The sequence below is a fragment of the Neopsephotus bourkii genome, unplaced genomic scaffold (genome assembly GCF_033783945.1).
Source record: "Neopsephotus bourkii isolate Nb327-2 ecotype Australia unplaced genomic scaffold, CSIRO-AGI_Nbou_v1 NB_1326, whole genome shotgun sequence".
Taxonomy (NCBI): Eukaryota; Metazoa; Chordata; class Aves; order Psittaciformes; family Psittacidae; genus Neopsephotus; species Neopsephotus bourkii.
Genome location: NW_026901806.1, coordinates 23,139 through 44,030, shown reverse-complemented (window position 1 = coordinate 44,030; position 20,892 = coordinate 23,139). Strand labels below are relative to the sequence as shown.

The 20,892-nt window shown below is 44.3% G+C and overlaps 1 protein-coding gene across 1 annotated transcript in view; it reads left to right on the top strand.

The window, feature by feature from the left end:
* Positions 1 to 1,819: 1,819 nt before the first annotated feature.
* LOC133219125 (transportin-1-like) overlaps positions 1,820 to 20,892 on the top strand; it is a 37,460-nt gene continuing 18,387 nt past the window's right edge. The window contains exons 1-2 of the mRNA XM_061366203.1: positions 1,820 to 1,993; positions 20,280 to 20,386. The gene's annotated coding sequence lies outside the window, so the exon portion shown is untranslated. The remainder of the gene's footprint in view (positions 1,994 to 20,279; positions 20,387 to 20,892) is intronic.

Sequence of the window (20,892 nt, the reverse complement as noted above, 5' to 3'; positions counted from 1 at the left end):
TGTGGAGTCTCCTTCCCTGGAGATACTCAAGAGCCATCTGGACAAAATCCTGGTCAATGTGCTATTGGTGGCCCTGCTTGAGCAGGGAGGTTGGACTAGATAACCCCTGGTGGTTTCTTCCAACTTCAACCATTGTGCTATTCTGTGAAGATATATTTCTTTAATTTGTTTATATTTCTGTTGGGATATGATTAGTTTTGAAGGCCTAGAATAGATATGTTTGTTAACTGTAATTCTTGGTGCAAAGGAACTTCGTACATCCTTACTTCTTGCCGAAATCAGGGCTTCTGTTCAGGTTTGGGCTGGGATAGAGTTAATTTTCTTCACAGTAGCTGGTATGGGGCTGTGTTTTGGATTTGTGCTTGAAACAGTGTTGATAACACCAGGGATGTTTTATCTGTCGCTGAACAGTGCTTACACAGAGTCAAGGCCTTTTCTGTTCCTCACAAACACACCTACCAACTTGTAGGCTGGGGGTGCGCAAGGAGTTGGGAGGGGACACAGCTGGGACAGCTGACCTCAGCTGACCAAAGGGATATTCCAGACCACATGGTGTCATGTTTAGCATATAGAACTAGGGGAAGAAAAAAGAATAGGGGACGTTTGGAGTGACAGAATTTGTCTTCCCAAGTAACCATTGTGTGTGATGGAGCCCTCTTGTCCTGAACACCTGCCTGTGATGGGAAGTGGTGTATTAATTCCTTGTTTTGCTTTTCTTCCATGTGTGGCTTTTGCTTTCCCTATGATACTGTCTTTATATTAATCCACAAGTTTTCTCACTTTTACCCTTCCGATTCTCCCTGCCATCCTGCCACAGGGGGAGTGAGGTAAACGGCTGCGTGGGGCTCAGCTGCCTATGGAGGTTAAAGCACATCAGCTTCATACAAGAAAAAAAATCCAAGAAGTAGCTAAAATAATTAAATATAATTTAATTAATTAAATGTAATTAAAAATAGCTTCATGTACTGACTCAGATTGCTGTAAACTAATTTTTTTCTTATACTATAAACTATTCCTTTCTATGTAGAGCATCCATATCTCACTTTCAGCAGTTTTCTGAAGTAATAACAAGTTATTCATGCCCTTGGTTAAAGTAAACATGGCTCTGCTCCAGTATAATTGAAATATCTAGGCTGTTCTTTTTCCTCTCCTCCTCTTGTCCCAATAATGTAGAGAAATTTGCAGGCAAAAAGAGCTCAGTGAAGAGAACTGAAGCTTTTGACTAAAATTATTAGTCTGTTTAGGTCAATTCTGGTGGCTTTTTTCTTATGGTTCATACTATATAACACATGTTAACATCGTAAGCCTTTTTTCTTTCTCTAATTATTAATTTAATAGATTATTAGAACAGATGGTATCTGAAGGAAGTATAGTATTTTGTAGAAAAATTAAACACTATTTTTCTGTGAGTAGGGGGTGGCAGACTTACTGAATACTCTCTACCTCTACTGTGGTGAAAACTGTGTTATCATCTATTTCATACATTCATAGTGCTACAGTAAGCCTGTCAGTATAATTAGAATGTCTGAATGTCTTTGGTTCACTAATCTCTTTCATGAGTCTCCTATATCCCATGAGTTCAGATCTATTCCTTGCTTATATCTATATGAAACTTTCTTAAAATGTAGAATTTGAAGTACTGATACTCTAATTTTGAATGAATAGAAATCGTTAACTCTGAAACTAAAAAACTTTGCTATATGAATTGGTGGATGTATTTGGATGGAGAGATAAGGTTATAAAGACTAATATTTATCACTATAAGCTTTGATCTTGTATTGTTCTGGGAAGCTGCTTTATCCTATGAGCTGATCGAAGTTTCAATGTAATTATTTTGTTGCAGATGAACCGACGCGTTCCTTGAGTGGTCTCATCTTGAAGAATAATGTAAAAGCACATTTTCACAACTTTCCAAATGGGGTAACTGACTTCATTAAAAGTGAATGTCTGAACAACATTGGTGATTCCTCCCCCTTAATTAGAGCTACTGTAGGTAAGTTTACTCTTATTACTGTTTTCTGCATGCTAAAGATGTTACAGATATGTGAGCTGCACTAGTGAGAATTATTAAACTTCTAAAACTTTGCTTCTGATAAATGTTACAAATGCACCATGTTTTGATACTGATATCGCTCTTCAGTGTGCATATATGAGATTCAGCTTGCTGCCAATTTTTATACCTAAAAACATGAACAGGGTAAAGGCCTGACTTCAGAACTGTTTCAGCACTGCACTTGCATCATTAATTGCTGCACTTCTGTTAGCTGATTTCCTCCCTGCCTTCCCATATTCATACCCCTTCAGGGAATCATTATACCATGTGTGACGCACATAATTAGTTCCTGTTTTTTAAATACCTTCTCTCAGAAAACAGTAGATAAAGTGTGGTAATCAGAACATCATGCCATCAACACATAGAGTTGATTTTTATTTAGCATGTGTTTTGCACCCTTCTGTGTGAAGTAATTAAGTTTTGTATCCTTATAGGCTTCTGTCTTAATAATGAGGTTGGTCCAGTACTCACTGGTCTCTTGATACTAGCTAGGTGTAAATATATTGCTACTTGCCTAGGCTACCTTGTTAGCATTATGAGTTGGCATGCGCTAGTCATAGCTGCTCTTTGGCATACATAAATGTTTTTGCTGTTCAAGCACTATCAATTTAATGAGCCAACCACAAATAAGATCTCTGGAATTCTGAGAGAAAGATGAGCAAGTACATCAAAACAGCATTAGGGAAAAAGTAATGCAGCCTTTGTAGTCTGTGCCGTCTGGTGCTAACCAAACACTGATACCTTTTGACCAAGATGGAAGCAAGATGATTAATCCCATTCTCAGAAGTCACTTCATTGAGGACAATGAAGATGGTAATACAGTCTATTTTAGAACTGTGGGTCAAGACTGAATGGTAACTACACGTTGTTGTATCATTGCTAAGCTTTTCCCTGTTTTAACCCCCAAATGAGTAACAGCGTGAAACTTTTCTGTGCTGTGTAGTACAGATATTAAAACCCCTTGTGCCAACACTGAAATATGGATTCAAGTTCAAAAAAGATGGCTGCATGTGTTGACCCGCAAACTTACCAGGAAATAAATGTGTCTATTTAGGAGCTGTCTGTGACTGATCTTAAAACTTTATTGGGGTTCTAGTGTAGGCGGGACCTTAGTATAGCTCTCTGCTTAAAAGCAAGCAGGGGAAACAGTTTGAGGGTTTGGAGTAGTGGCAGGACTAGAGAACTTCATTGCAGAAGGAAAGTGAAAGTTAATGATTGCCCTATGAGGGGAGAATTTTGTCATGAAGTTCAACTGTTTAGAATTGAATTCAGAAATGAACTTCAGGAGCTAAGCAGGCAAACCACCACCCGAAAACCCCCAACCTTTCCCCTGTCCCATTATTGGCATGAAAGTACTGAAGCATAGTTGCTTTTTCCTTACATTCATTTTTTTTTATTGTAGAATTGATGCTATAAACTGGAGTTGCATGTAATTAAAATAGTGACATAAAAGATGCTGTCATGCCAATTACAGTTCTGTTTTTAACAATTTCTGACATTCCTCTGGAGTCTGTTCTCTTATGTGTTTACAGGTCAATGAGCTCAGTTGCTGTACTTGTTAGATTTCCTATTTCTTAAGTGAAATATCAACAGGTTCTGTAATATGGATTTGCAGTTAAGTTCATTACAAATCAAAGCCTACCTTTATAAAGATTTGCAGTTTCCAGTTTCTAACCTTGTAGCTTAGTATGTTGGTTGGAAGGAAAGGCCTTGTTTAACTGTCAACTCTAGCCCAAACCTGTCAAAAAGCTGCAAGCTACTAAATTGATTATTTCTTTGATTATTCTTCTGATGTCCTTGTTTCTGTGTCTGTGTTGCAGAGAAAGCCACAAAGGCAAATCTGTGTCTGGAGTCTTCTGTTCCCTCCTGGCCAACTAAAGCAGCAGGCGGGTGGGAAATATTTCACATTTGAAAGGAAATGAAACTCATTAGAAGCCCATGTAGATTTCTTTTAACATGAGCATAAATGCCTAAACTTTTATATGTCTGTTTCCTCATTTTTTTTAAAATCTGTTGCAGAGCTTCAAATGCCATACCTATTGCATCTTTAAGTTCTTCATAGCCTGATATTTATTTATTTATTTACTTACTTACTGTTTCCCCCACCTGTAGTGGTGTAGTGGTTTAAGCCAAGCCAGTAACTCAGAACTTCACAGCCACTTGCTCACTCCCCCCCATTCTTCCCCCCACCTCACTCCTGGAGGGATGGGGAGGAGAATCAAAAGAATGTAAATCCCATGGGTAGAGATAAGAACAGTCCAGTAACTAAGGTGTAATAAAAATCTACTACTGCTACCACCAATAATAATAATGACAAAGGAAATAACAAGGGGAGAGAATATAAAACTGAAAGGAGAAAAGGAAAAGAAAACAGTGAACATAAGTAGTGCACAATACAATTGCTCACCACCAGCCAACTGATACCCAGCCTGACCTGAGCAGCAATCTGGGCCTTCCAGGTAACTCCCCCAGTGTTGACACGGGAGTAACGGACAACACAGGAATGATCAATGTGATCAGTGAATGCCAATTTATTACAAAGCTTTAACTCCTTATATACCGTTTCTTACAGGCACTTACAGTGATTTGGCATATTATGATTGGATACATGTCTTGAAGACCCTTAGCGACTAACACACAATTGGTTAAGCACAGGTGTGAGAACTTGACCTCGAAAGCTTGCCAACAGTCCACAGTTCTCATTAACTCAGTGAATTACAGCTTCTTCTTATCTTGATTGCTTAAGCTTCCTCAGGCCTCTCACGGCCTTGCTGTATCTTTCAGGATTATTCAGTTTATGTACCAATTATGTGTTCTCCCGTGAGAACACTGTCTCCACATCTCCCCCTTTTTGTTTTATGTATCTTTTGGATGACACTACTTGAGCAGGGGATTTGGGCTAGATCATATTTTCAACATATGCCAACTACAGGCTGCTGGGCCTGTCCCCTTTTTCTCCTGCATGGCTCTCTGATAACAGGGGAGGCCATCCTTCACATCAAGGTCTGGCATGGCATGTGTCCCCACCGCTCCAAGCCTGCTGGGTTGCAGCCAGCAGCAGAGCTAAAGGTGGTTCTTGGTGGCAAACACAGAGGCCAACCCAGTCTTGCCCTTGATTGTGGTAGCAGGCATTTGGTCTGCCTCAGTCCTTGCACCTTGTTGTCAATGCAGAGTTTCACCTGCTTCATCCAATAGCAAGTCGTTATCATGGCAAGGCACACACACAGATTTACATTAGCAGAGTAACTATTACAGGGTGCAGCAGCATGTTGAAGATGCTGATGCCAGCAAGGGACTAGCCAAAGAAATTTCTTACCAGTGGAATTCTCTCACCCTCTTAATTTGTTCCATTACCTGCTTTATAACACTACCATTGTATTAGAATATTTCTATCTTTTGCTTTAGCATTTTCTAGCAGCTACTACAAATTTGCATACTCTGACATCTCTTTTACAAGTGACAAATCCATATAATACAAGGTGTAGTTTCTTATCAGCAACTGGCTAGTAAATACAGGTGGTTTCATACACAAAATCAAAGCCTCTAACAATAGCTACTTTACAAACACACATATTCAAGCTGTTACTTTTCAGTTGCCCTCAAATGATGTTTAGCAATCATTGTTTTTTTCTCTTCCTCTATCTCATTCTGCTTGGGGTATTCACATTCAGCTCCTGCAGCTGAGGCATCAGGTTCCTCCATTTGTCTGTCCAGCTCATGGCAAGGCTTGACAAACTTTGCAGGCAGTCACCATGGACCTGTAGGCAGGAGGACACAAATACACCCCCTCCTCCAGGTTATCAGTTCTTGAGAAGTAGATAGGTTCTGTATCTGCCACCCTGATGCTGCTTAGGTGACGGCTCGTAAGGCTTGTGGTTGCACTACCCCTCTCGCCTTTTCAGTTAGCAGTTCTTGTTTCAACCGATCTATCTGTTCCTCCAAGTCCTGGATTCATCCCCAGGTTACTTTAAACATATTAAGCTTGGTTTTGTTTTATTTTGTTTTGTTTTGTTTTTTCTCTCCTCGGCTCTGGTGTCCATCCTGGTCCTTCCACCGGTGGAGCACTGGGAGCCGAATCGGAGGGCAGCTGTTTTTGAGCATGGGGACTGAACTCTTATCAAATCACCTTTTTTTCTTTTTTTTTTTTTTCTGAAGTTGCTCACCCTGCTTTGCACGGCTACAAACACCGGCCTGCTCAGCAGCAGCTACAGCTGCCTGCCTGCTTCAGCAGCAACAGTAAATACCTGCCGGCAACGGCACTTTTGCATTAACCCTTTCTTGCCCGAAATGTTAAACTGCTACCCGTTAAAAACCTTTACATGAACCCAACAACAAAAAATGCACAGAACACCGTCTGCCCTCAACACACACCCACACACAAACGTATGGGATCCCACAAGCACAGTCCACACAACTACAATATTTGAAGCACAAAATCCCGACAATCATTACTTTCACTGCACAATCCCATGAACAGAACATGGCACAAGGACCCTGTGGAGACTAACAGGAAACCAGCTCCGAGAAGCATCATTGCAGTGCGGGGTGGCAGGCTCAACCTTAGCAGGTGTCCCCGCAGAGGCTCTGCCTCCCCCACATCGCATGAGGCTTGGGCTTTTATACTGACCAAAATGCACACTCATTCCGACACAGGTGGCCAGCCTATGTTGGAAGAAGTAGCCAGCAGTATTTATAAAGGTCTCCAAAGGTCGATAGAAACCTGGACATACTTATTTTTACCAGCTTCTAGTACATGAGTATCACAGAGAGAATGTATTAAATGAGTTGTATATGGGGTCATAAGTCCTCAGTCCATCACAGTCTGCCCGATACTCCTGATAAGAGCATACGAGAGACCTTCCCACTGCGGGTCTTGATGCAGAACATACACCACCAGGAAAGCACACAATACATCTGCATCCCCCACTGGTCTCACTTCTCCCTTTACAGCTGTGCATTTAACATGAGGATCTGGGGGATATAAATCAGGCTCTTTTCCATATGAATAGGCTCCAGGTCAAAAGGACCATCCAGGTCAGCATCAGAATTATCAGGCATCAGAACCTCAGGAGCAGCAACAGCAGTCTGATGGAGGTGCACAGGCTCCTTCTTGGGGTCAATAGGGCCTGACTCAAAAGGATCATCTTCATCTCTGTCCTCAGTCTTCGCAGCTGTGGCGGCGAAGGTTGAGGGGGGTGGGGGGGTGGGGGGGTGGTGGTGGTGTTATTGGTGGTGGTTTTTTGGTTTGTTTTTTTTTTTACTTTAACATAAAAAAGACTGCTCCTTTCACTTTAAGAAGGACTGAAAACATCCATAAAACAGATGTCCTAAGCTCAAATTTCAACTCATTCAATCACTGACGAGGGGGGCGTCCTGGGGCAGTGCTGACTCTTTCCAGTGTTTCACCCATCGAGCTGGCACCCACCACAGACCAGAATCTGTAATTACACACATATTACCTTGACCAATTAGTTTTACTTCCTCAGGACCTTTCCAAATGCCACTTTCCAAATCTTTGTACTGGACCAGAATACCCAGAGATTTAGACATATAACCTGCACCTAATGCCTAACCATGTATTATAGCAGGGGGGGTCATTAAAATCTCCCGTCAATAGCAAAAAATTCATAACATATACAGCTTTCTGTATCCCTGCTATTGGTGTAAGTCCTTCTTCCCCCGTTTTTTGTTTTTCCAGCAACCGTTTCAAAGTTTGTTGTGTTCGTTCAATAATAGCTTGTCCTGTAGGAGAATGAGGAATACCAGTGATATGAGAAATACCCCAAGTATTCAAAAATCTAGAAAGTGTAGCTAGATGCATTGTCTGATTTTAGCTGTAAAGGTACTGCCATAGCTGCAAAGCAACCACCTATATGTATGATTACATGGCGCGCAGTCTCACCAGCCTGGGGAGTGGCCCAGACAAAGTGAGAAAAAGTGTCAATAGTAACATGGACATATTTCAGTTTCCTGAAAGAGGGTACATGAATCACATCCATTTGCTAAAGCTGAAGAGGCTGGAGGCCTCGAGGGTTGACTCCAAGGCCTATACCTACTGCTTGGCCTTGACAATTGGGACAAGATTGCACAATGCCTTGGGCATCTGTTAGGGACAGTCCAAACTGTCGAACTAACATCTTTGCTGACTGATGGAAGAAGGCATGGGATGCTCGAGCTTGTTGAAAGATATTTACAGAGGGCCCTGCCCATGCTGGGGCAACTAATTTATCCACTTTGTTATTGCCTTCACTAAGGCTTCCTGGAAGGCCTGAATGACTATGAACATGCATAATAAAATATGTACATTTACAAGTATTCACAAGATGTAATAAGGTTTTTAACAAGATCCACAACCTGTGATTACTGACTTCTTGTAAAATTGCCCTTTCTATACATTGAACAATGCTTACAACATATAAAGAATTGCAGACAATATTAAGAGGGGCGTCAGGCCATTGTTGAAATACTGCAATAACAGCACTTAGCTCTAGCGTTTGTAGCAAATTGGAAAAATGACCAAATATCTTCTGCTCTTTCCAACCATCGTCTGTTTGGCAAACATATCCGGCTGTGTGATTGATTTTGCTTGCATCTGTAAAGACAGTTAATCCTACAACAGGTTTACTAGGATAAAAGGTAACATCTTCAAACTGATTATTCTTTAGCATTGTAAACATATTATGAGGTGGAAAATGTATATTAAGAGGACCAACAAAACCTATCAGAGCAAACTGAATAGCAGAGCTAGATTGTTGTGCCCAGTCTAACCATACCCTAGTAAGTGGCAAACAAATTTGTGATGGATCACAGCCCATAATTTCCTGACAACGTGAACAACTTCGTATAACCAAAAGAGCAAATACTTCTAACCGAGTAGTTACAGTTTTACGTAGGAAAATCCATTCTAAAATGCATAAAGAACCAGTCTTTTTAAGATCCCACTGTGCTAGTAGACTAAATGGATAATACTCACTGTTGACAATAAACGGAATAAACTGTAAATCTGGATTCCATTGAGCAACATAAGAGGTAGGGATTTTTGTCATGATGTGATTTAAGGCCTCATTCTGAGCTTTTAATAGAACTTTTTTTTTTTTTCTTTGCCTTTGAATCACCCTTTAAAAGGGGCATGAGATCAGGTAGAACATCATTTGTGATTCCACACAAAGGGCAGATCTACTGAATATCACCCATCAATTTCTGCACGTCAGACAAGGTTTTTATCTGTGTGGTAATTTTAACTTTTTGAGGCCTAATTTCAGTTCTGGAAACGATCCACCCAAGATATTTCCAAGGGCTTCACGCTGCACCCTGTCCGGTGCAATTACCAGTCCTGCTTTCGCTAATTCTGATTGCAGCAGGTAGAGCAGATGGTCCTTGTTTACATCTTTGCCTGCAATTAGGATATCATCCATATAGTGATAGATAACACAATTTTGCAGTTTTTGTCAGATCGGTTGCAATGCCCAGGCAACATACAGTTGACAAAGAACAGGAGAATTTTCCATACCTTGAAGTAAAACAACCCATTCATATCTCTTAGGAGGCTCTCCTTTGTTAATTGCTGGGACAGAGAAAGCAAATTTTTCACAATCGCTTGGGTGTAGAGGAATTGTGAAAAAACAGTCTTTTAAATCAATTGCTATTAAATCCCAACCCTGAGGTATCATTGAAGGGCTAGGCAAGCCAGGTTGCAAAGCAATGACATTCAATTGTCTTGTGTCCAAATTTGTCATATCTAATACATTTATCTGCAAAACAGTAACACTGGGGGGGGGGGGGGGGGGGGGCGGGGCTGAACTAATTTGCTCTTTTTTCTTTCTTAAAAATGTCCCGTCCGTCCACAATTATAACATCTCATACCTTTAGCACCCCCACGATCACCCTAACCATATTGTAAAAGGGGTTTAACAGCAGCGGCAAAGGCAGTAGCCATGTATCCAGCCTTTTCCTCTGCTGTGCCCCCTTTAAACCATATCTGAAGGTGGGGAGTAAGCAACATACTGAGCTATCATACGGATATCATATGGTGCTAAGATATATGCAGAAAAATATGTGCAGTAATTGCCTGAGTATATGATGATTTTAACCCATAGGATGTTACCAGTTGACGCGCCTCCTTTACTGCCTCTAAATCCAATGCCTCCCACTCCTTTCTCCCCATGTGGAGTGCTGAACACCCGGAATGCTGAGGGACCCATAGCCGAAAATTCCCCCATAACAATTGCATCTTTGATCATCCCACGCCAATGTTTAGCAGGGTTATTACCGTAATCCCCTACCCCGTTGTCGAGGTTTAACCCCAGCCAGACAGCTTGTTCACCCACTCTCTCCCCTTCTTGCCCTCCCCCTACTCCTGGAGGGACGGAGGGGAGAATCAGAAAGAATGCAACTCCCACGGGTTGAGATAAGAACAGTTTAGTAACTAAGGTATAACACAAATCACTACTGCTACCACCAATAATAATAATGATAAAGGAAATAACAAGGGAAGAGAATACAACACCCCATTACCAGGCGACCGATAACTTGTCCCCCCAGCCCGATCAAGCACCGACCGATACCTCCTCCAACCCTGCAGTCCCACTGCAATTCTGGGTAACTCCCAGTTACATCCTGGGCATGACGTGCTCTGGTATGGAATACTTCTTTGGTCAGTTTGGGTCAGGTGTCCTGTCTCTGCTTCCTCCTGGCTTCCCTCCTCCCTGGCAGAGCATGAGGCTCACAAAGTCCTTGGCCAAACCAAAACATCATTTTTATCAGCTCTGTTCCCAGCCCGAAAGTCAAAACACAGCACTGCACCAGCTACCAAGAAAGAGAAAAAATTACTGCTACTGCTGAACCCAGGACGTTATCCACCCCTTATTCCATACCATTCACGTCATGCTCATTTTCCATATACATTTTCAATATACCATCACTCTTATCTCAGTGCACTTCTATCTTAGTGCATGGACTAATCCCTATAAAGAGGTGAGTCCATCTGGTCCATGATGCCAGGCTCCATCTCTTGTAACAGTCTTTCAGAGCAGAAGAGACTGTGTGCAGTGTTCACACTTGTGAATAACCTGGGCAATAGTGTCCATTGCTAAGTCCACCCCTCGATCATGAGTCCATCTCTATGTTGCATCTCTGCTCTGTTGGCCTTAAGGGTCATGGGCCCACCAGGCTCAAAATAATTCACTGTCCCCTTCAGCAGTTTCTGCAGCTTGTTGCTGGGGACTCCATAGAGGTGCCTTCCATCTCCAATGTTTCCAAAGCACTGGAGGGTCCCAGTGGACTAGATATTTGCCCATACTGTCCCACATGCCCTGCCACTCATGTCTGGCTTAGTGTTCGCCTCGGCTTTGGTCCTCCCATATTGTTGTCTAACCCCAGACAAGACCCAAACCTGACTCTGCTTCAGTTTTGAGATCAGACAAAATGGTGGTGGGTAAAACAGTCTGTGTGTGTGCCAACATGCTGATCCCCATCACAATCAGCAGGCAGGTCCCAAGGGTACCCAAAGGCCATTCAAAACCTTCAGAACTCTCAAACGATGCTGCTGTACTTGTCACTGGGGCTGGTGTAGCTGCTGTGCTTGCCGGCTCTCCCACCACCAGCTTCTTTTTTTCTGAGCCCAGCTCTTCCTCCTTTGCCTTGCTGGGAAATGCTGCGGGATCTCCTGCGTCCTCCTGGGACTCGGCGGGCCGCTTCCGGGGAATGCTCTTGGCCGTCGCGGGGCTGAGGTTGGCCACGGGGCTCGGCTCCTCTGCGGGGCTCGGCTCCTCCGCTGCCTTCTCCCACTGTTCGGCAGCCACCTCCTTCCGCTCCTCAACTGCCGTGACCTCCTCCACCGGCAGCCGTCCCCTTGCGGCCTCCGGTCCCGCTCCCGCTCGGTCTCCTGGGCCGCTTCAGCAGCCGCTGCCTCCCGGGACTGCTCCCCCTCAGCTCCCCATGGCCTCACAGAGACAGAAGCGAGGGCGAGGGCCAGGACGGTGAGGAGCAGCCGGACGGCCAGGTACCAGTCCACGGCCACGTCCGTACCGCCCTGCTGCTCGATCCCACCCGTATTACAAGTCATTGCCATGAAGTACAGTGAGACAGGAAGCTTAGCCCAAGCCCCATACTTTATAAACACCAACACAGCAAATACCGGCTCTAAGTAAGTTACAACATTCTGCAGCTGTAAGATCAAGAGGAACAACTCTGAGAGCCAATAAATCGGCATTGTGACGAGTGACTATCAATCTGGTCAGATCTGTCGTTATCTCAACCCCTCGTGCCCCAAGTTGGGTGCCTAAAGGAACTGTCGAGGTTTAACTCCAGCCAGACAGCTTGTTCACCCACTCCCCCCCCTTCTTGCCCTCCCTCTACTCCTGGAGGGACGGAGGGGAGAATCAGAAAGAATGCAACTCCCACAGGTTGAGATAAGAACAGTTTAGTAACTAAGGTATAACACAAATTACTACTGCTACCACCAATAATAGTAATGATAAAGGAAAAAACAAGGGAAGAGTATACAACACCTCATCACCAAGTGACCGATAACTCCCCCCCCCCCCCAGCCCGACCAAGCTCTGACCGATACCTCCTCCAACCCTGCAGTCCACCTAGCCCTTCCGGGTAACTCTCCGGTACCTCCTGGGCATGACGTGCTGTGGTATGGAATGCTTCTTTGGTCAGTTTGGGTCAGATGTCCTGTCTCTGCTTCCTCCCAAATTCCCTCCTCCCTGGCAGAGCATGAGGCTCACAAAGTCCTTGGCCAAACCAAAACATCATTTTTATCAGCTTTCTACCCAGCCCGAAAGTCAAAACACAGCATTGCACCAGCTACCAAGAAAGCGATAAATGACTGCTACTGCTGAACCCAGGACACCCGTGCCCAACACCCGCCTCCCACTCCCCTTTCTTTACTACTGGATTGTAGGAGGATGGGGCAGAGGTTTCGGAGGTTTCTTTTGTCTCCAATACTTTAATTTCTTCAGCAGCTGTCACAGTTGACCATCACTGAGGCTGGTTCACTTCTGCCAATGAGCCAAACTCTCTGAACCGTCTGAGTCGAGATCAGGAAGGGGAGGGTATAAGTTCAGTTCTGCCGGAGACTCTGGGTCTGGTTCCAATTCCAGTTCGGGGTCTTCTTCCTCTTGGTCGAAGGTGACCGCGTTTGCACTTTCTACTTGTACTTTCGGATGTGAGCGCCGTTTCACTTTATCTTCCCCCTTATGCCGAGGAGGTTTCTGTGATGCCGTGCCAGGCACAACGGTGGGGGGCAAATACCATAGAGGTAGCACTCTTCTCTACCTCTGACTGACTTTGTGAAGGAGCAGCGGCCAGGAAAACAGATGTCACTGCTGCCTGTTCTGATCTCATTTCCTTTAAAGTCTCAATTATCAATCTCCATAACGAATACTTCAGGGCTTCCTTTGTCCCTTTACTGATCTCATCCCACAACTCCTGACCTATATGTTCCCATTCAGAAACTTCAAAGGTGGCTTTCTCTGTGGGGATAAAGCCACAATCCCGGGCCCACTTTAACAGCCTCTGTGAAGTGGCACTATCATGTTGCAGTCCTCTCTTAGAGAGAATATGTTGGAGGAGCTCCATCACTGCCTGTTCCTATTTGGAAGGTGAGTGCCCCTTCTCCACCCCGGCTGCTCACCTGATCAGGGTGAGATCCAACTGTTATTCCACTGTTTGCAGACGTCTGACTTTCACAGCGCCGGGGCAGCACTTTCGGCCGGCTCTCCTCCCCGTCTTCTTTGATCGGACCTTCAAACTTGCACGCCGTGAGTTACCGATCTGAGGGTCCCTGTTCGGGCACAATTTGTCGACGCGGGAGTCACGGACAACGCAGGAACGATCAATGTGATCACCAAATGCCAATTTATTACAAAGCTTTAACTCCTTATATACCATTTCTTACAGGCACTTTGTCCTGGGTTCAGCAGTAGCAGGCATTTTTCTCTTTCTTGGTAGCTGGTGCAATGCTGTGTTTTGACTTTCAGCTGGGAACAGAGCTGATAAAAATAATGTTTTGGTTTGGCCAAGGACGTTGTGAGCCTCATGCTCTGCCAGGGAGGAGGGAAGCCAGGAGGAAGCAGAGACAGGACACCTGACCCAAACTGACCAAAGAAGTATTCCATACCACAGCACGTCATGCACAGGATGTAACCTGGAAGGGCTAGGTGGACTGCAGGGTTGGAGGAGGTATCGGTTGGTGCTTGGTCGGGCTGGGGGGGCAAGTTATCAGTCGCCTGGTAATGGGGTGTTGTATTATCTTCCCTTGTTATTTCCTTTATCATTATTATTGGTGGTAGCAGTAGTGATTTGTGTTATACCTTAGTTACTAAACTGCTGTTATCTCAACCCGTGGGAGTTGCATTCTTTCTGATTCACCTCTTTGTCCCTCCAGGAGTAGGGGGAGGGCAAGAGGGGGGTGGGGGTAGTGAATGAAAACTGTCTGGCTGAAGTTAAACCACGACAGTTCTTTTTGGCGCCCAACGTGGGGCTCAAAGGGGTTGAGATAACGCCAGATCTGGCCGGATTAATAGTCACAATGCTGATTTATTGGCTCTCAGAGTTGTTCCTTTTGATCTCACAGCTTCAGAATGTTGTAACTTACTTAGAGCCGGTATTTGCTGTGTTAGTGTTTATAAAGTGTGGGGCTTGGCCTAAGCTTCCTGTCTCACCGTACTTTATGGCAATGACTTGTAATACGGGTGGGATCCAAAAGCAGGGCGGTACGGACGTGGCCGTGGACTGGTACCTGGCCGTCCGGCTGCTCCTCACCTTCCTGGCCCTCGCCCTTGCCTCCGTTTGCGTGAGGCCGCAGGGAGGTGAGGGGGAGCGGTCCCGGGAGCCGGCGGCTGCTGAAGTGGCCCGGGAGATCGGCCCCGGGGACCAAGCGGGAGCGGGGCCAGAGGCCGGCAGGGAACGGCTGCCGGTGGAGGAGGTCGGGGCGGTCAAGGAACGGGAGGAGGCAGCTGCCGAGCAGCAGGAGAAGGTGGCGGAGGATCCCAGCCCCGCAGAGGAGCCGAGCCCCGCAGAGGAGCCGAGCCCGGCGGCCGAGCCCAGTCCCGCGGCCAAGCCCAGCCCCGCGACGGCCGAGAGCATTCCCCAGAAGCCGCCCGCCGAGTCCCAGGAGGACGCAGGAGACCCCGCAGCATTTCCCAGCAAGGCAGAGGAGGAAGAGTTGTGCTCAGAAAAAGAGAAGCTGGTGGTGGGAGAGCCGGCAAGCACAGCAGCTACACCAGCCCCAGTGACAAGTACAGCAGCATCGTTTGAGAGTTCTGAAGGTTTTGAATGGCCTTTGGGTACCCTTGGGACCTGCCTGCTGACTGTGATGGTGTTCACCATGTTGGCACACACACAGAGTGTGTTTTACCCACCACCATTTTGTCTGATCTCAAAAGTTAAGCAGAGTCAGGTCTGGGTCTTGTCTGGGGTTAGACGACGATATGGGAGGACCAAGAGGTTTCCCCCAAGGCTGGACAGCCATGAGTGGCAGGGCATGTGGGACAGTATGGGCAAGTATCTAGTCCACTGGGCCCCTCCAGTGCTTTGGAAGCATTGGAGATGGAAGGCAGCTGTATGGAGTCCCCAGCAACAAGCTGCAGAAACTGCTGAAGGGGACAGTGAATTATTTTGAGCCTGGTGGGCCCATGACCCTTAAGGCCATCAGAGCAGAGATGCAACATAGAGATGGACTCATGATCGAGGGGTGGACTTAGCAATGGACACTATTGCCCAGGTTATTCACAAGTGTGAACACTGCACACAGTCTCTTCTGCTCTGAAAGACTGTTACAAGAGATGGAGCCTGGCATCATGGACCAGATGGACTCAGCAGCTTTATAGGGACTAGTCCATGCACTAAGATAGAAGTGCACTGAGATAAGAGTGATGGTATATTGAAAATGTAGGATCTGAGCATGACGTGAATGGTATGGAATAAGGGGTGGATAATGTCCTGGGTTTAGCAGTAGCAGTCATTTTTCTCTTTCTTGGTAGCTGGTGCAGTGCTGTGTTTTGACTTTCGGGCTGGGAACAGAGCTGATAAAAATGATGTTTTGGTTTGGCCAAGGACTTTGTGAGCCTCATGCTCTGCCAGGGAGGAGGGAAGCCAGGAGGAAGCAGAGACAGGACACCTGACCCAAACTGACCAAAGAAGTATTCCATACCAGAGCACGTCATGCCCAGGATGTAACTGGGAGTTACCCGGAAGGGCTAGGTGGACTGCAGGGTTGGAGGAGGTATCGGTCGGTGCTTGGTCGGGCTGGGGGGACAAGTTATCGGTCGCCTGGTAATGGGGTGTTGTATTCTCTTCCCTTGTTATTTCCTTTATCATTACTATTATTGGTGGTAGCAGTAGTAATTTGTGTTATACCTTAGTTACTAAACTGTTCTTATCTCAACCCGTGGGAGTTGCATTCTTTCTGATTCACCTCTTTGTCCCTCCAGGAGTAGGGGGAGGGCAAGAAGGGGGGGGGGGGGGGGAGTGAGTGAAAGCTGTCTTCCTGGGTTTAAACCACGACACACAGTGATTTGGCATATGATGATTGGATACATGTCTTGAAGACCCTTAGTGACTAACACACATTTGGTTAAGCACAGGTGTGAGACCCTGACCTCGAAAGCTTGCCAACAGTCCACAGTTCTCATTAACTCAGTGAATTACAGCTTCTTCTTCTCTTGCTTGCTTAAGCTTCCTCAGGCCTCTCACGGCCTTGCTGTATCTTTCAGGATTGTTCAGACTTTATGTACCAATTATCCATTCTCCCGTGAGAACACTGTCTCCACACCCCAGTTTTATATAGTGGGCATGAATATATGGAATATATTGATGGTATGGAATATAGAATACCCCTTTGGCTAATTTGGGTTAGGTGTTCTGTCTCAGCTTCCTCCGAGCTTCCCATGCCCCTCCTCACTGGCAGAGAATGAGACTGAAAAGTCCTTTATTGGAGTAAGCATTACTTAGCAAGAATTAAAAATATTGGTGTGTTATCAGCATTGTTCTCAGACTGAAGTAAAAAACTCAGCACTGCACTATCTACTAAGGAGAAAAAAAGCTGTTGCAGCATAATCGAGGAGACCAGCCAAGTGTCTCTTTATCATTTACAAAATGTAGGCTTCTTGCCTACACATCTGGAAGTGAACCTTCCTAGGTTATTCTGTTGCTGTCTAGAATAAGCCTATTTGAAAAATGCTTATAGAATCATAGATTCTTAAGTTTTTTTCTCACCTTCTGTTAATTCTGCAAACCTATTACAGATCTAAGTCAGGAAGACAATTTTGCAATATTAGTACATTGTCTAGGAGGCAAGAACATTCATTTATTTTGTCCTTGTCCTGGGTTCAGCAGTAGTAGTCATTTTTCTCCTTCTTAGTAGCTGGTGCGATGCTCTGTTTTCGACTTTAGTCTGGGAACAGTGCTGATAAAACATTGTTGGTTTTAGTTCTTGCTAAGTGATGTTTACTCCGATCAAGGACTTTTTCAGTCTCATACTCTGCTAGTGAGGAGGGGCATGGGAAGCTGGGAGGAAGCAGAGACAGGACACCTGACCCAAACTAGCCAAAGCGGTATTCCATACCACAGCACATCATGCCCAGTATATGAACTGGGGGGAGTTATCCTGAAGGCCCGGATTGCTGCTTGGGTCAAGCTGGGTATCAGTCAGTGGGTTGTGAGTAATTGTATTCTTTCCCCTTGTTATTTTCCTTAATAGTAGCCATAGTAGTTTTGTATTATACCTTAGTTACAGGACTGTTTTTATCTCAAACTGTGGGATTTACATTTTTTCGATTCTCCTCCCTATCCCTCTGGGAGCAGGGGGAGGAAGAAGGGGGGAGTGAGTGATTGACTGTGTGGGTCTGAGTTACTGGCTGGGCTTAAACCATGACAGTTCTGTTTATGAAGTTCAGTTTTTTTGTTTGGTTGTTGTTTTTTTTTAAGTAGATCATTAAGATCCAGCAACAGTAAAATATGTATGTTCTGTTAATGACATGCGGATTGACTCCACAACTCATTAAAGTAGGTAAGCTTTATTCAGCTGAGGTGCATGGGGGATAGTTCCTCCAAAGGCATGTGCACCCCAGTGTCATTTTCCCTCTATATTTATTCTCTAAAGTGTTACATATGCAATAGGTTATACACACCTATACATATTCATATCATTTTTCAGCTTCATATTATAATGAGCTAAAGCTACCTTCACGTCTGCACAGTGCCTCCTGGTGGTCGTGGGCAGGGGTCTCGAGATGAAGTAAACGAGTCTTCCTCACTCTAACTTTTCAACTCTGTCTTGCACGCATGCTCACTAGTCCCCTGGCTTTGGCTCAAACCTCAGTTCCAGTCTCATCCGGGTCTTAACCAGGTGTATGGTGTTGCAAGTGCAAACTTTGACCACCAGTTCCCCTTATCTGATGTTCTTTCCTTTCTTACACAAGTTTACATTAAACACCAGTTGCACTTTTAGAGAAATACTTATTGTTAAATAAAGAGATTGAAGATAATCGTAAGAATAACATAGTTTTAACATTCGGTTATTAATTCAGGCCCCCTATCATTAATGTATCCGATATTCTTTGCAGGACCATAATATTCAGAAGATGTAGCCTTTAAGACTCCATATATCTCCATAGGCTTTTGGGAGTCTTTTATATTCAATTGCAATTATGAAGATAACTGGATACAAACTACTTCTGGAGATGTAAAATTGTGTTTTATCTCCATTTTCTTTTTTGCCCTTTGTCTTCTTGGTTTCTCTGCCTGTCCTGGGTTTAGCAGTAATTTTTTCTCCTTCTTGGTAGCTGGTGCAGTGCTGTGTTTTGACTTTCAGACTGGGAACAAAGCTGATAAAAATGATGTTTTGGTTTGGCCAAGGACTTTGTGAGCCTCATGCTCTGCCAGGGAGGAGGGGAAGCCGGGAGGAAGCAGACAGGACACCTGACCCAAACTGACCAAAGAGGTTATTCCGTACCACAGCACGTCATGCCCAGGATGTAACTGGGAGTTACCCGGAAGGTCTAGGAGACTGTGGGGTTGGACTAGGTATCGGTTGGTGCTTGGTCGGGCTGGGGGGGCGAGTTATCGGTCACCTGGTGATGAGGTGTTGTATTCTCTTCCCTTGTTATTTCCTTTATCATTACTATTACTGGTGGCAGCAGTAGTGATTTGTGTTATACCTTAGTTACTAAACTGTTCTTATCTCAACCCTTGGCAGTTGCATTCTTTCTGATTCTCCTCTCCGTCCCTCCAGGAGTAGGGGGAGGGCAGGAAGGAGGGGGAATGGGTGAACAAGCTGTCTGGGTGGGGTTAAACCACGACACTGCCTTATTGCATCAAAGTAAACATGATGCATAGTAACTTTATGTCTTGCCCAGAATGTCCTTTGCTCTGTAATGTTGACCTATATTTGTGTATATTTATTAAGAATTTTAATATTCTGTAGAAAAAGGATATATTGTAATTAGCTCAATGAAAAAATTAGGAAAGTTTTTTTTTTTTTTTTCACGTTGCTTGTCACTTGGGAGAGTACTAGTTCAGGCAAAATGGACTTGTAGTCAGTCCTGGTTTGTAAAGTGGCCTTCCCCATTTTTGTCACCTAATATTTTTTTTCCTGGGATTTTGTATGTGCTGGAAATTGAATTAGTAACTCTTTGGGCCATCCTATCTTTCTGCTGAGTCTGAATCAGCCAACCCTACAGCTGATCTCTGAATGACCTGCCATAATGTATAAGGTCTTAGTAGGTCTCTCCATCTTAGAATGTGTCCTTACTGTTTTTAGTAAGCATAGTAAAGTTGTGTGCACATAATTTACCATTGGGTTATAAGTTTATTGAATGACAGCTTCCAATGTTCATGCTTTTGTATTATAATAAAGAGGAGGTGACTTGAGGTGGATACTCTATGTATACTGGAGGTCAAGATTTGTACAGTTTTTAGTAAATTTAGAGCAGAACCTGCCCTGCAGTGATTATTTCCTTAAATGGAAATGTGCTTGACTACTCACATCTCAGCCTTTCATAGCAGCAGGAAGGAACAACTTCCCTTTGCGTTACAAAGCCCTTCAAATACCATTTGTAATGAAATGTACTTCTGCCTTTTATGATTGCCAGCTCTTAATAAAACATGAAACTCCTTAACACCTTAGATCTTTGAGAGGAATAAAATGAGAAAAATTGGTGTGAAACATGTGAAGATATATGAGATCTTGTTTCTTTTATTTCTCTGATTCACTTAGGCATTCTGATAACAACCATTACTTCAAAAGGGGAATTACAGAATTGGCCTGAACTCTTACCAAAGCTTTGCAGCCTGTTGGATTCTGAAGATTACAATACCTGTGAGGTAAGGAGGCTTATTTTGAAATAGATTATAATCTAAATTTGACTATTCTTTGTCTTTATATATGATAAATATATTTCTAGTATTTTTTTCTGTGTGTGTATGCACACATATATAATCTCTTCAGAGAACAGTGGGTCAAATTTGATACTTTTTATTCTGCCTGCATTTTGTGTTCTTAGTGTTCATTCAAATGAATGTTTTATTTGCATAAAACCAGAATAAGGCTGTAGATGGGCAGTCATAGAATCACAGAATAGTCATGGTTGGAAAGGACCTTAAGATCAACTAGTTCCAACCTCTCTGCCATGGGCAGGGACATCACACACTAAACTATGTCACCCAAGACTCTGTCCAATCTGGCCTTGAACACTGCCAGGGATGGAGCATTCACAACTTCCTTGGGCAGCCTGTTCCAGTGCCTCACCACCCTCACAGTGAAGAACTTCTTCCTTATATCTAATCTAAACTTCCCTTTGTCCTGCCCCTTGTCCTATTGCTGCAGTCCC